This window comes from Acinonyx jubatus, chromosome A1 (assembly GCF_027475565.1).
Source record: "Acinonyx jubatus isolate Ajub_Pintada_27869175 chromosome A1, VMU_Ajub_asm_v1.0, whole genome shotgun sequence".
Classification (NCBI taxonomy): Eukaryota; Metazoa; Chordata; class Mammalia; order Carnivora; family Felidae; genus Acinonyx; species Acinonyx jubatus.
Window position 1 is genome coordinate 186,016,302 of NC_069380.1, and position 13,843 is coordinate 186,030,144.

General features: G+C 43.6%; 1 long non-coding RNA gene across 1 annotated transcript in view; it reads right to left on the reverse strand.

Moving 5' to 3' along the window:
• Positions 1 to 18: 18 nt before the first annotated feature.
• Positions 19 to 13,843, reverse strand: part of LOC128311016 (uncharacterized) — a 52,747-nt gene continuing 38,922 nt past the window's right edge. Inside the window, exon 3 of the long non-coding RNA XR_008288949.1 lies at positions 19 to 448. This is a non-coding gene — a long non-coding RNA (uncharacterized LOC128311016). The remainder of the gene's footprint in view (positions 449 to 13,843) is intronic.

The following is a 13,843-nucleotide window of genomic DNA, read 5'->3' on the forward strand; positions in this document are numbered from 1 at the left end:
TTATTTATTACGTCAAGTTCATGGTGGGAGAAGGGGCCAGAGCCACTGGTTCTGAGGATGAATGCTTCTTGTTTAACTATAGGAGAGCTCAGGATTCCGTCTGGGCTAGCAGAACAAGTTAACAGCAGGATGAGAAGCTAAAGCTTTTGGATCCTTGGCACTCGTCTAGGTGATTGCTTCAGATGTGTCTTGTCACCATCTCAGCAGTGCTATTTCACAATGGTATACAAAGGATCAGAATTAACTTCATCCCAAAGGAACTCTTCTTGGGACATCTGGTCACATGGCATGTAGGAAGTGGGTCAATGAATAAGCATTCAAATGAGGAAATGTTGAAACATCACTGGTCCGCATTGCAGAGCTGAGATCCCTTAGCTTAGTATTCAAGGCACTCCGCTCTCCAGCCTTGTTCCAGATCTGAGATCTCTCTTGACCTCAATTTCCCCATCTGTAAAATGAGAAGAAAATGATCAGAAAGGTCCCTTCCAGGCCTAATGGTTTAGCATGCTTCTCTTGGACATGAATTCCTTCCTGCAGCCAAACTGATCTAATTACTGTCTTCCCTGTCCCCAACCTACACATAAACCTAAAAATTTTGCCTTTGATTACACTGGTCTCCTGCCTATAATGCTATCATTTCCTCTCTGGTCTTTGAAATAACAGGTGGCCTTCAATGGTCAATGGAATTTCTACTCCCATTCTTCTTTCTTATTTGTTCTAGCTGAAAATATGTCCTTTTTATAAACCCCTGAGCATGTACTGTCTCATCTAAGGCGTTAATAAACTATAACCCGCAAGCCAGATTTAGGCCATGGGCCAAATCTGTCTGCTTTTATAAAATTTTGTTGGGACACAGCCATGCCAGTTCATTTACATATTGTTTATGGCTGCTTTTACTAAAAGACTACAATGTCAGGGTTGAATCGTTGTTAACAGAAACAGCGTGGCCCACAAAGCCTAAAAATGTACTGTCTGGCTCTTTACAAAATCAGTTTCCAACTTCTGGCCAATCCATGCTTCTCAAACTTGATCTCTGTGTACAAAGATCCCTGCCAAGATCCAGACAGAAGATATCCAAAGCCACAGATCACCACAGTGTATCTTCTTGCAGCATCAATTTGAAGAATGGGGAGGGGGAAAAATGGTTAATGAAATATAAATGTGTACCTTAAAGCAAACACATTTATCTTACAAAATGGAATCTAGCATTTGCATGAAATTGTGACTGAAAATCCCAAATGTGACCCAAATTCCAAGCTTAGGTAGGACCTCTTCACATTGTTCCGACTCCCTCACTGCTAAAATGTTTTAGTATAAAATTCTGGGAAAAACCCATCTATGCTATTAGATTTGAAGTGAAACCACCTGAATTTTTGTATCCTTACCACTTGTGACCTAGTGCTTTACTAAGGAATGGGGTTATTTATCAGGGTAAATCCTGAAAGGTCCTCCCCTGTCAGGATGGTTAATGGGGTCCTGCATGATGGCAGGACCAGGGACTTGACCTGCAGAGGTCTCATTCACTGTAGGGGATTTATGAGTGCCTTGACTGTTTCTATGGCAACAAAAAGACTAATAGCATTTTGTTACATTAACAATATTTGTCACAATGTTATTGCCAGTTCAAGCCACAAATTAGTTCCTTCCTGAGCTCAAGGCAGAACCAACCATACAAGTGAAAGAGTGATGACCTAGTTGTTTTGTTTTGTTCGCCTTTCTCTTTTTCTTTTCTTTTATTTATTTGCTTATTTATTTACAGAGAAGAAATGGGAAAAGAGATACTATAAAATTTATTCCAACCCTGGCTAACAACACCACGGCTATTCGTGTGCCCCCTTCCATTTCCCTCACCCCAAATAACCTCTATTGCATAAAACGGTGATCACTGTTTTGTGTTTGATGTGGTTGTTTATCTTTGTTTTGTTTTTAAAAGGCAAACATCCCTAGGAAAGGATAACACATAATATTACCAACACCTAGTAAGAACCAGGAGGTGGTTTTGGCATTGGGGGGTGGAGGAAGAAAGGCAGCCCCAGACTCCCAGCCAGGGTTGCAAGATCTGAGGCCAACCCCAATTCTGGCACCAACCTGCCGGGCTGGCCTGGGGGAGTCATTTGCCATTCCTGCACCTTCGTGTGTCTTTCCAGTAACATGAAAGTAGGGAGCTGGGTGACCTCCCAACAGTAAGACTTACAGTCCAGCTGTAAGACTCTACAGTTCAAGGCAGCATAATTAATGGAAAGATCAAGGTCATGACCACATAGATAGGCCTCAATAACATAAACCAGACTGGAAAATGTTATGCAGAATGACTTATACTGTATAATGCCATTCTAGTTTTTTAATTTAATTTTGGGGATAGGTAACACAGTCCATCCATGTTGCTCAAAAAAAAAAATATATTTTAAAATACATTTAAAAGTCTTCCTTTCTTCTTTCATCCTCCTCCCTTCTTCCCACATACAACACTGTTACTAGTTTTCATATGTAAACTTCCTGGACAGATAAGCTTAATTTTCCTCTTTGCTGCACAAAGGTAGCATACTATACATAGTGTTCTGCACTTTTGCTTTTTTGTTAGTCAGTATGTGTGGGAGAAATTTCCACTTTGGCATAGAGAATACCTTCATTCTTTTTTCTAGTTGGGATGTACCACAATTTATTCAACCAGTCCCTTATTGATGGGTGTGTGGATTATTCCCGGTCTTTTTATTACAAGCAACACTTTAAAGAATCACCTTGAACACATGTGCTTTTGAAGATGTACACATATACCTATAGACAGATTTCTGGAAATGAAATTTCTCTTGTAATTTTGTGCATTTACATTTTTTCAAAATTTATTTTGAGAGAAAGAGAGACAAAAAGAGGGGGAGAAGCAGAGAGAGAGAGGGTGAGAGGGAATCCCAAGCAGGCTCCGCACTGCCAGCACAGAGCCCAATACTGGGCTTTAACCCACGATCCATGAGATCATGGCCTGAGCCCAAATCAAGAGTCGACACTTAACCAACTGAGCCACCCAGGCTCCCTGGGGCATTTGCATTTTTGATGCAGACTGTCAAATTGCCCTCTAGCGAGAAGACATCACTTCACTCACTCACAATCAAAATTGGACTACCTCTTCCCTGTGGCCTCTTCTACACAGTGAGTTACCAAATTGTCAGTACTGGCCAATCTGACGAGGTTAAAAAACAGTATCTCAAGGTGATCTTAATCTGTGCTGCTCTTTTAGTGAATGAGACCGTGAATTTTTTTTGTTAAGAGCCATTTGTATTTTTTTCCTCTGTAAATGAATACTTTTAGCCCTTTTTCATATATGTAAACATTTAAAACACACCAGGCTATAGATGGCTTATGGCTGTGAACAGGTAATGAAGGGTGGGAGGATATTCCCACTCGATAGCCTCAACTGAGAGACTGGTTGCCTCCAGAGAGGAAGGGAGGAGAATGAGACAGGGGAGGGACACAAAGGGACTCCTGCAGCATATGTGACAATGTATTTCTTTTTAAAAAGACACAAAGCAAACAGGGCAGAAAGAAAATAGAAGAGGAAGGAAGGAAGGGAGGAAGGAAGGAAGGAAGAGAAGGAGGGAGGGAAAGAGAAAACAGGCTTTAAAATCAACTGAACCTGACCTTGAAGCTCAGCCTTACCACACACACTCTGTGGCCTTTGGCAACTCTCGCAACCTCTCTCATTCTCAATTTCAACACCTATAGAATGTAGATTAAGCCTACCTTGCAGAGTTAGCATAAGGACTGAAGATAATCCCTGGAAAACTGTGATTAGCACACCACTGTGGCTCAACAGTCACATCAGAATTGTAACATTAATTTGGCTCTTATTATTCAAATGTATACACAATGCCTCAAGCCAAAAGAAAAGTCTGGTGGCTTTTCTTGGCTCAAACTACCTCTTTTTCCTGTTGGGTTTCCCAAGCAGTCTTCTCGATGATCCCACGCCAGTGTCGTCCCCAGAGCTGTCTGACTGGGAAGCCCAAATGTGAGAGAAGCAAGGGTGTGGTCACGGGCAGGGAGGGGGAGTTTCCTCTGTGTTGCAAGCCCTGTTCCCAAGAGCTGTGACCTCTATTAGCACAGGCTGAGACTCTGGCTTCCCATCCCACTGTGGTGGCATCTAGAAAGCCCAAGCCCAACACACTCCTTTTCTAAGGACAAACCATGGCCCAGAGTCTCCCTGCCATCCCTCTTATAGGGACAATGTATGGGAGAATTACGACTGTGGTTGACCTGAAACCTGTAATCCCGAGGCCTCAGAAGAGGCCATTCTCTCCCTCTCTCTTTGGTTCCGTGACATCTAGGAGCAGCAGACTGCCACACCTCACCCCACAGTGCTACTTCAACCTCTCATTGCCTCATTTCCCCAGACAAGATTCCTTTGCTGTAAACTTGTTGTATCAGCATGGGGAAGAGTCAAGCAGTGAACTTTGTACAGACTTCCTTATACCTTTGGGTTATTTCCTGAGCTGAAATTGTGTCTATTCTTTTTCATTATTTTGATCCTAAAACACCAAAAACTAGAGAGGAGAGAAGAGAGGGCAGGAAAGAGAGAGAAAGGAGGAAAGAAAATGGCAAAGAGGGAAAGAAAAAGATTCAAAACAGATGGCATCTGAGCCATGTAATGTACACTCTCTAGAGAGAAAGCTCTGGAAGTGACCTAAAGGTCTGCCTTGGACACCACCAGGTCCCCGATTAGTGGCTGGACCCACGATAGGAGCCAATGCCAGGTGTGGGGTGAGCATCAAGTAATGCCTACTCTGTTAACATCTGGAAGACAACACCCTTCAATTATTGGCAGCAATGAGCCCATAATAACCCATCAATCAACTCAAGAAAATCTTGGGGAAACCTATTATGACTATTCATGGCCAGGGAAGGTTGCTTTATCCTTGGCAGAACTGATTTGAAGGGAAATTGTAAGCCACACAAAGTTTAACTTTCTTGGCATTTGTGAGTATTTCTCTCTTGTTTTAGCGACCTAGATACGGTAAAGCCAGGAACCTCTCTCTGTAGCATCACTCACAGGCCTGCCAGCATATTTACTGCCAGTGCCTCACCTCTCTTCCCTTAATCCAAATTTCCCTTTTATTGGCCTCATTTCCCAGAGCTCTTTGCTGGGAGACAAACTACCTGCCCTGAGAAACCGATTCATTCTGAAGTGATAACAGATGTAGTGGTAGGCAAAATAATAGCCTTCCGAAGACATTCATGCCCTAATCTCCAGGATCTTTCCATCTTTAAAGGAGAATGTGCAAGTGGGATTAAGGTTAAGGACACTGAGACGGGGAGGATATCCTGGATTATCCAGGGAAACCCAATCTAAGTACTTGGGTCCTTAAAGGTTGGAGAACCTTTCTCTGCCAGGTCAGAGAGATGAGAGGGGAGAAGAGTTGAGGACTTTGAAGACAGAAGAAGTGGGCGCAAGTCAAGGAAGGTGGGTGGCTGCTAGAAGCTAGAAATTGCCCTCAGTGACACCCAGAAAGGAAACAGGATCTCAGTCCTACAGACGCAAGGAACTGGATTTTGCAAACTCAAATGTCCAAGGAAGCCGGTCCATTCCTAGAACCTCCAGTAATGAATGCAGCCCCACTGACACCTTGACTTTAGCCCAACGAGACCCATGTTGGGAATCTGACCCATAGAACTGTAAGGTAATAGATGTGTGTTGTTTAAACCACTCGTATTGGTGGAAATGTGTTATTTTCTAGCAATAGAAAACTAATAAGATGCTAAGATGAGACTCAGTCAACAGGGCTTTCAGTCAGTTTATTTTCTTAAAAATTTCTTAACGTTTTTATTCATTTTTAAGAGACAGAGAGAGACAGAGCATGAGCGGGGAAGGAGCAGAGACAGAGGAGACACAGAATCCAAAGCAGGCTCCAGGCCCTGAGCTGTCAGCACAGAGCCCAACACGAGGCTCGAACTCACGAACTATGAGATCATGACCTGAGCCGAAGACAGACGCCTAACCGACTGAGTCACCCAGGCGCCCCTCAGTCACTTTATTTTCTGAAGCAATGATGATGTTACAGATGAGAAAAAAAAAATCTTGTTTATGTTTTGGAACAGGCAGATTGTTTTACAATCACAGCCAAGCGTATCATCCACTTTGTTCATTCACCTGTTCCATAAATATTTATGGGATGCCAACTATGGACCAGACACAGCTTCTGACACATATGTCTCCTTCCGGATCATGTCTACACAAGTGGATTCAGTCAGCAAGTCTGTCAACAAGTATTCACTGAGCATCCACAAGTATTAGTACAAGGGCAACTCAGTTGAAATTCACTGAAGGGGTCTTTCAGCTGCCTGGGGAGGGGCTGGGAAGCCTTCTAAATTCTGCAAAGGGAGACTGGAATGAGACAGCATTTGAGCCTGTCTCCACAAGAGCTAGGAGGTATTACTGCCTCCCTTTTACGATGCAAAAACTGAGGCTCAGAGGGACTAATTGGCCAAGTCACAATGCTCCTAAGTGATGGAGCTGGAATTTTTGTTAAAATTTTAATCGTAAAATACACATTACATAAAAGTTACCATTTTAAAGCATACACACTGTTCAGTAGTATTAAGTACATTCACATTATTGTGCAACTCATCTCCAGAATTCTTTTCATCTTGCAAAAGTGAAACTCCATACCCATTAAACAATTCCCCATGCCTCCCTCTCCCCAGCCCTTGCAACCACCACTCTACTTTCTGTTTCTATGAATTTCACTATTCTAGATACTCCATGTAAGGTGGAACCGTACAGTATTTTTTTGTGCCTGGCTTATTGCACTTACCAGATTATCCTCAAGGCTCACCCATAGTGTAGCATGTGTCCGAGTCTCCTTTATTTTTAAGGCTGGATAATACTCCATCGTGTGCATATACCACATTTTGCCCACCCACTCTTCTTGATAAACACTTGGTTTGCTTCCTTTTTTTGACTATTGTGAATAATAGTGCTATAAACATGGGTGTACACATATCTTTGGGACCCTACTTTCACCTTCGGATATGTACCAGTGGATCCGGAGTTTGAACACACATCTGTCGGACCCTGACATTCATTCTATTTCCAGGATGCTTCACACACAGCCTGGGCGAAACTCTGGCTTTCGATGCTGCAGCTAACCGAATACATGAAACGTGTTTGCTCACATTCCATTCTACACAGGTCAGACGAAGCTAGTTTTATTTTATGACTTCCCAGTGACTAAAATGTAATCAGATGTACTGCACTAAGGATTAAATTCAAACTTCTTGACCCTAGAAGATCTGGCCCCTACCTACCGTACTAACTGCATTTCCAACCATTTGCTATACTTCAGTCATACTGGCTGTTTCTATTCTTCAAACACACCAAGCTGGAAGCTTGTTCCCACCTCAGGGGCTTTGCATTTGCTGTGCCTTTACCCTGGGACTTGCATAATGGGCACCTCCTCATCACTCAGGTCTCAGCTCAGATGTGACTTCCTTGGAGTGCCTGGGATGCTGAGTCGGTTGAGCGTCTGACACGGGCTCAGGTCATGATCTTGCAGTTCAGGAGTTTGAGCCCCACGTCAGGCTCTGTGCTGACAGCTCGAAGCTGGAGCCTGTTTTGGATTCTGTGTCTCCCACTTTCTCTCTCTGCCCCTCTCCTGCTCACGCTCTGTCTCTCTCTCTCTCTCAAAACATAAATAAACATTAAAAAAATTTTTTTTTTAATTTTTAAATGTGACTTTCTCAAAGAAGCCTTCCCAGACCACCCTTTGTGGAGTAGTACCTGCTATCCCCATCTACCATATTGTTCTGTTTTTCTCCATAACTAGTTAAAATTTCATGTTGTTTTCCAGTTTATAATCTGTCTCCCTCACGAGAATGTAATTTCCACACAGAGATCTTATCTGTCTCATTACCCCCACTATCCCCAGAGCATAGAACGATGCCTAACATGTACTTGGTGCTTAATAAATACTATATATTATAAAGAAATGCATAAGAATATTTCACTGCACCATTGTTTACCATATGAAAAAAGTAGAAACAGTGTGAATATCCATCAGTATGAAATGGTTAAGTAAAAAAATATGGAAAATTCTACAGCCATTGAAAAGAGTTAAGAGAAAGTGAAATTACTGATGGGAGAGAATGACTTCAAGGTGTGAATGATTTTTTCAAGCAAGCTGCAAAACAATAAGTATGCTATAATTCTTGTTTGGTAAAATATCAAATATATATATATATATATATATATATATATATATAGTTCCAATTATATATTTGGAATTATACTTATGAGCAGTCATGCCTGAAGAACAAGACTGGAGATAGAAGAGAGAGAGATTTTCTTCTCACTTCATACCTCCTATATTGTCAAAAAGTTTTACAATTAGCTTCAATTGCCTTTGCAATGAAAAAAAATGACTATTTTGCTGAACTGTTTAGGAGAAAAGCATACTGTGTTTACAATTCACTTTGAAATATAAAAAAGATAGAATGGATTGATGGATGGAGGATTAGATGGTTGGATGGATGTGTGATACAGCAAATATACTAACATCTAGACGTGAGTATGTAGGTGTTCACTGTGCAAGTTGTGCAATCTTCTGTGTTGTTGAAAATGTTCTTAATAAAATTGGGGGGTGGAAATCTTATTCAATGCACATTTCTCAAATGCCTGTTATGTGTCAGGCATGCATTGTAAGTTTCATTTTATTTTTGTGCTGCTAAAGTGGCACTAAATGGCATTTGGCTCAACGGTCATCATCATGTCCCCTCCCCTTCATTCATTCACCAGGTAGAAGTCAGTCCACAGCTCTCCTAGCATCCTAGAAAATAAGGTCCATCAGGGTAGCTGCCCATGTTTGGATTTAGGTTTCCCTGTGTTAAAGAGCTCCGTGCCCCAGATGGAGACTGGATCTGAGTGTTAAAGAATCTGTATTTGTTCAAGTGAGGCAGGAAATAGGCAGCACACTCAAAACAGTTGGCTGGAAGGAATTCAATGAGGGACTATCTACCGAGGTGTGGGCAGAGTTAAGGAAGCAGCTGGGAAAGGCAACACACCCAGGGAAGCCCTTACCACCCCTCATCCCTAGGCCTGAAGGAGCCAGGCGAGGGTGAGGTTCACAGAGATCAGGCCCAGGAAAGATGTGGGTGTAGGCAGCAGCCACTTCCAAGGTTGCAGTGAAGGGGGCAGCAGAGGATTCATGCCCCTACGTCTCTTTTCCCACACGCCCATCTGCTGATACCTCCCATTGCCAATCCTCACTGGAAACCAGGGAGCAGAGGCATCCAAGTGACAATGTCCTTGGAGGTCAGCATCTTGGGTCCCGAAGTGAGGCAGATCATGAATCTGGGGGTGGGGCAGAGGCAGGGGCAGGCAATAAAACACATTTTTTTGAAGGCAAAATATTATAACTGGAAGGGACAAATCAAACTGATCTTATAATTTATCAGGTGGTCTAGGTCACTTAGAGAACGAAAGAAGTTATCACTAATAATTATACCGGATCTATAGGCCAAGCCAGTACTGTATGGCCACTCTCCTTTGATCATCTATTCCAATCCCTTCCATTTGTAGATGAGGACTGAAGAGATCCAGAGAGGTAAAGTGACCTGATGGAGGTTGCGCAGCAACTCGGGGGCAGAGTTGGAAAAAGTCTCGACTGCTGACACCAAGGCCAGGGCATCTGACGCTTCATCTGTTGGTTGTTCTCGGGCACGACGAAACATACCCCCAGTCTGCTGCAATAAACTCACGTGACTCTGGGAAAAAGACAGCTCACTCTTCTGTCCCAAGAAGCATGTGGTTTGGAGCTGCTCTTTTCCTCTTATTTTTTCTTCCCCCTTTTTGTGGTCAGATACTGGGCTAGCGGGAGGGGAAGCCCTCAGGTGTCGTGGGGTTTCACTGCTGTTTCATTACATAAGCGAAAGCCCTGCACAAGGAGAATGAAATACAGAGCAGGGCCATCTGACAAGCTCTGTGGCTGGTCCCAGGACTGTCTCAGTCACCCGCTGGGCTCAGTTCTGGGAAGTATTCCTTCAGTACACTCCTTGTCCAACAACTATTTCTTGAGCATGTGCTAGGTGCCAGGCACCGTGCTATGCACATGGTACATAAGAATGGATGAGAGAGGCCCTAGGCAGCTCAGCTGGTTAAGCATCTAACTCCTGATTTTGGCCCAGGTCACGATCTCATGGTTCCTGAGTTTGAGCCCCATGTCAGGCTCTGCGCTGAAAGCAGGGAGCCTACTTGGGATTCTGTTTCTCCCTTTCTCTCTGCCTCCCTCGTGTTCTCTCTCTTTCTCTCAAAATATAAATAACCTTAAAAAAAAAAGAATGGATGAGAAAGACTGGGTCGCTGCTCTTACAAAGATCCCATTACGGGTGTCAGATAATAAACATACTTACAATAAATTAATCATAGATATGGTTAGTTCTAGAAAGGAAATAGAGCTCTCTGATGAACAGTAAAATAATAGCTGACATCTATTAAAGTCATCCTTTGTCCACATCACTTGGTGAAATAGATATTACAGGTTTCCCACACTATCTGAAAGTCGAACATTCCTATGAAATGGCATGAAGTCAAGGGCATCCGCCCCTTTCTGAAAGTTTGCATTACACCACTTTGCTTTCACAAAAGACCTTTGTTAGTTCGTTAATGGCTTTTTTTATAAAAGTGAAAATCCTCTTGAGATTCCTTTTAGTTGTTGAAAACAGGTACTAATATAGGTCTTTTGTAAAAGTGAAGTGAACTTCAACTTTCGAAAGCGGGGGATACCCGTATTAATATTTCATCTTATAGATGTGGGAAGTGAGGCACAGACAGGTTAGGTGACTGCCCAAGGTCAAACAACTGGTATATTTCAGAGTTGAATTTGAACCCAAGAGTCCTGCTTGGAAGCCTGGGTTTAACCACTTGCTGTCTTGGACAGTAAAGGCCCAGAGCGGAGTGCAGGCTTTCAATGCTCTTGCGTTTCTGAAGCGGTTTATAAGCTGAGGTGAGGCAGAACAAGCCCTAGAAAACCTGGTAGAATGTTCTAAGCAGAAAAGGAGCACATGTCAATAGACAAAGGTGGGAAAGAAACCGGTGTATTCTATAATCTGTCAGAAGGCCCCGAAGATTGGGGCAGAGACTGTGGTTTACTCTAAGTACACCTTACACAGTCAGTGTCTTCGCAGGCATACATCTTCTCATGTGATCCTTAAACAGCCTAGTATAGCCAGTCCAGGAAGTGTTATTATCCGTGTTGTACAGAATACTATGCATTGTTTCTGGAAACCCAGGGACAGAGATGAGAACACCCCCCATGTCTGTGGACTCCTGCCAAGGGCTCTTTCTACTCAACCTCACAGCGAAGGAGCCAGCCGCCCCTTTACTGTCCCGATGGTCCCTGAACTACAATGCGCCCCTGTATCCCCGGCAACTCCTCCTTCTCCTCCCACTTCAGAATCTACCTCTCTGGCCCACAACTTAATTTCTTGGGGAATCTGACAAACAAATCTGTTCTCATCAGCTAATGGGTAATCAAGCTCTGTTGGAACCTAGAGTCAACTTGTTTTTATATGCCTGTGAGAACTTACAGCAGCCTTGCTCTCTTCCAGTCACAAGATCAGCCTCCAGCTATTAGCATTTCCTTCTCTGCCAAAGTGGAAATCATTAGGTGATTAGTGGCCCCTTCCCAGAGGAGCCTGGCCAGGGCTTGAGCCTTTGGTTAACAGGTAGCAGTTTACAGATGCCAATAAACCACGCGCAGTTCAAATCAGCTAATTCCTCATCTGTGAATATGATCTTGTCCACATTCAGAAACCACCTCCAGGAGATGGGGCAGGAGGCCAGGATCCCCCCCAGGCCTCTCAGTTCCTCATGACAGCATTCAAGCTTTCCACGTCCTAAACACAGCCTTCCTCTCCATCTCAACTCATCCCACTTCCCACCTGACCTTGGAGCCCAGGCACACAGGACCCTTCACACCGCCTCACTGCCCACTCTGCTTGTGCCATGCTCCCCCCCTTCTTCACTGGGCTTTCTCCTTTACATCTGCTACAATACAACCCAGATACCACCCACCGCGGAAGCCCTCCCTGACTGAGTCTGTGTTACATGCCCCTTCTCTGTGCTTCCGTAATCATAATGAATAACATTCTTTGAGCATTTCTGATACACCACACACTCTATTAAGCATTCTACGTGGATCCTTTCAATCTGATAGCAAGTCAAAGAAAGAGATTCTATCATCCCATTTTACCACTGAAATACACAGGCCCATGACTGAGCAGAAAGTGCTGGAGGCAGGATACAAACCCAGGCAGTCTGACTTCAGGATCTGGATCCTCACTATCTGTTGTGCTCACCATCACGACTAACATGTACAGGTGCCAACAGTGTGCCTCCTACAGCTGAGCCTTCACATACATTTTCTCATTGAATATTCATAACAGTCCTATAAAATTGAGTCACTGCAAGGGAGGTGTTATTATTAAGTCCATTTGCAAGGTGAGAAAAATCAAGGCACAGAGTGGTTTAATTATTTAGCTAATCCACACATTCAGTAGAATGCATGACCATGTGCTAAAATTGCCCAGCTTAGCTGAGGCTGTTAGTAATCTACCCAATACCCCTTCTCTCCCTCTTTCATAATAACTAAGACTATATTGGTGGAGGTAGCACTGGGCCCTTTTAAGAAAAGAAACAACTAAACAAACAACACCTCCCAGCCACCTTTGCAGATAGGATGGGTGATGAAGCATAAGTCAATACCTTAGTGACAAGCTTCCAGGAAAGTGATTCAAAGAGTATATACTCAGTCAACATGCACCCACTTGTATTTTCCCCTTTCTCCATCTTCCTGCCTGAGATATGAAGTCTGGCTCTCCAACAGCCACTTTCTGACCAAGCAATCCTAAGAAAAAAAGGTGGAGCAGAAAAAAAGAAAGACCCTGCGGTCCTGGTGACAGCACAGAGCTGGCCCCAGCATGTGAGGCGCAGGCACTGGTAGGGATCAGCCCAGCATCCAACCTGCCCGCGTCTGGGAGCGCAATGCTGGCTGAGTGCCAGGAACTCCGCTGCTCCTCTGCTTTGCACAGTGGTGTTGCCATATCCACGCCTGGGAAACCCAGGGCCAGGAGTCAAATTAAACATGGAAAGTGAAGTCAGCAGAGCACCCGAGCCAGAGCTGGCTGTCGACTTACGCAAGACAGCCAGACTCCCAAGTATTACAAGTTGAAGAATTACATCTCCACCCTCTCCTTACCACACGCGGAACCCTGCCACAAGGCTGGTGATGCCAGTGAGATGTATGGCTCACCACACCCATGCCCCGAGGACAGTGGCTGCACTGGCTGTTGGTACCCCAATACCAAACTCTGGAAGCCTCGATTTCTTCATTGGTACAGTGGAAAAAACACTGCCTATTTCCCTAGGGGAGCTGGTGAGATGGTCAAATACAACAATGAATAAGAAACCCTTACAAACAGTAAAACATTATACAAACCCAAGACAGTGCATGCATTCATTTTTCTCTGGGGCCTTAGCTTCCACAATTATGAAAAATGCTGTTTAGATCCCACATTTTATATTTGTTACAATCTTTTCTACACTTAAATGTAAGCCACTGATAAAAGGCTTTTCTGAAATGGAAAAAGTGAAAATAAGGTAGGGGTTTTACAGGAGTGGAGAGAAAAAGTAAAGAGTATGGAAGACAAAATATATACGAACAAGACCACACTTTTACAATTTGTAGCCCAGGGGGTGGCAAAAGCCAAAGAAGATGAGGTTGGTTGCTTGATTGGCTGGTTCTCTGAGGATAGAATAGTCAAGCTTATAGGTTTAGATATTTATAAGAAATTAACAGGGGTG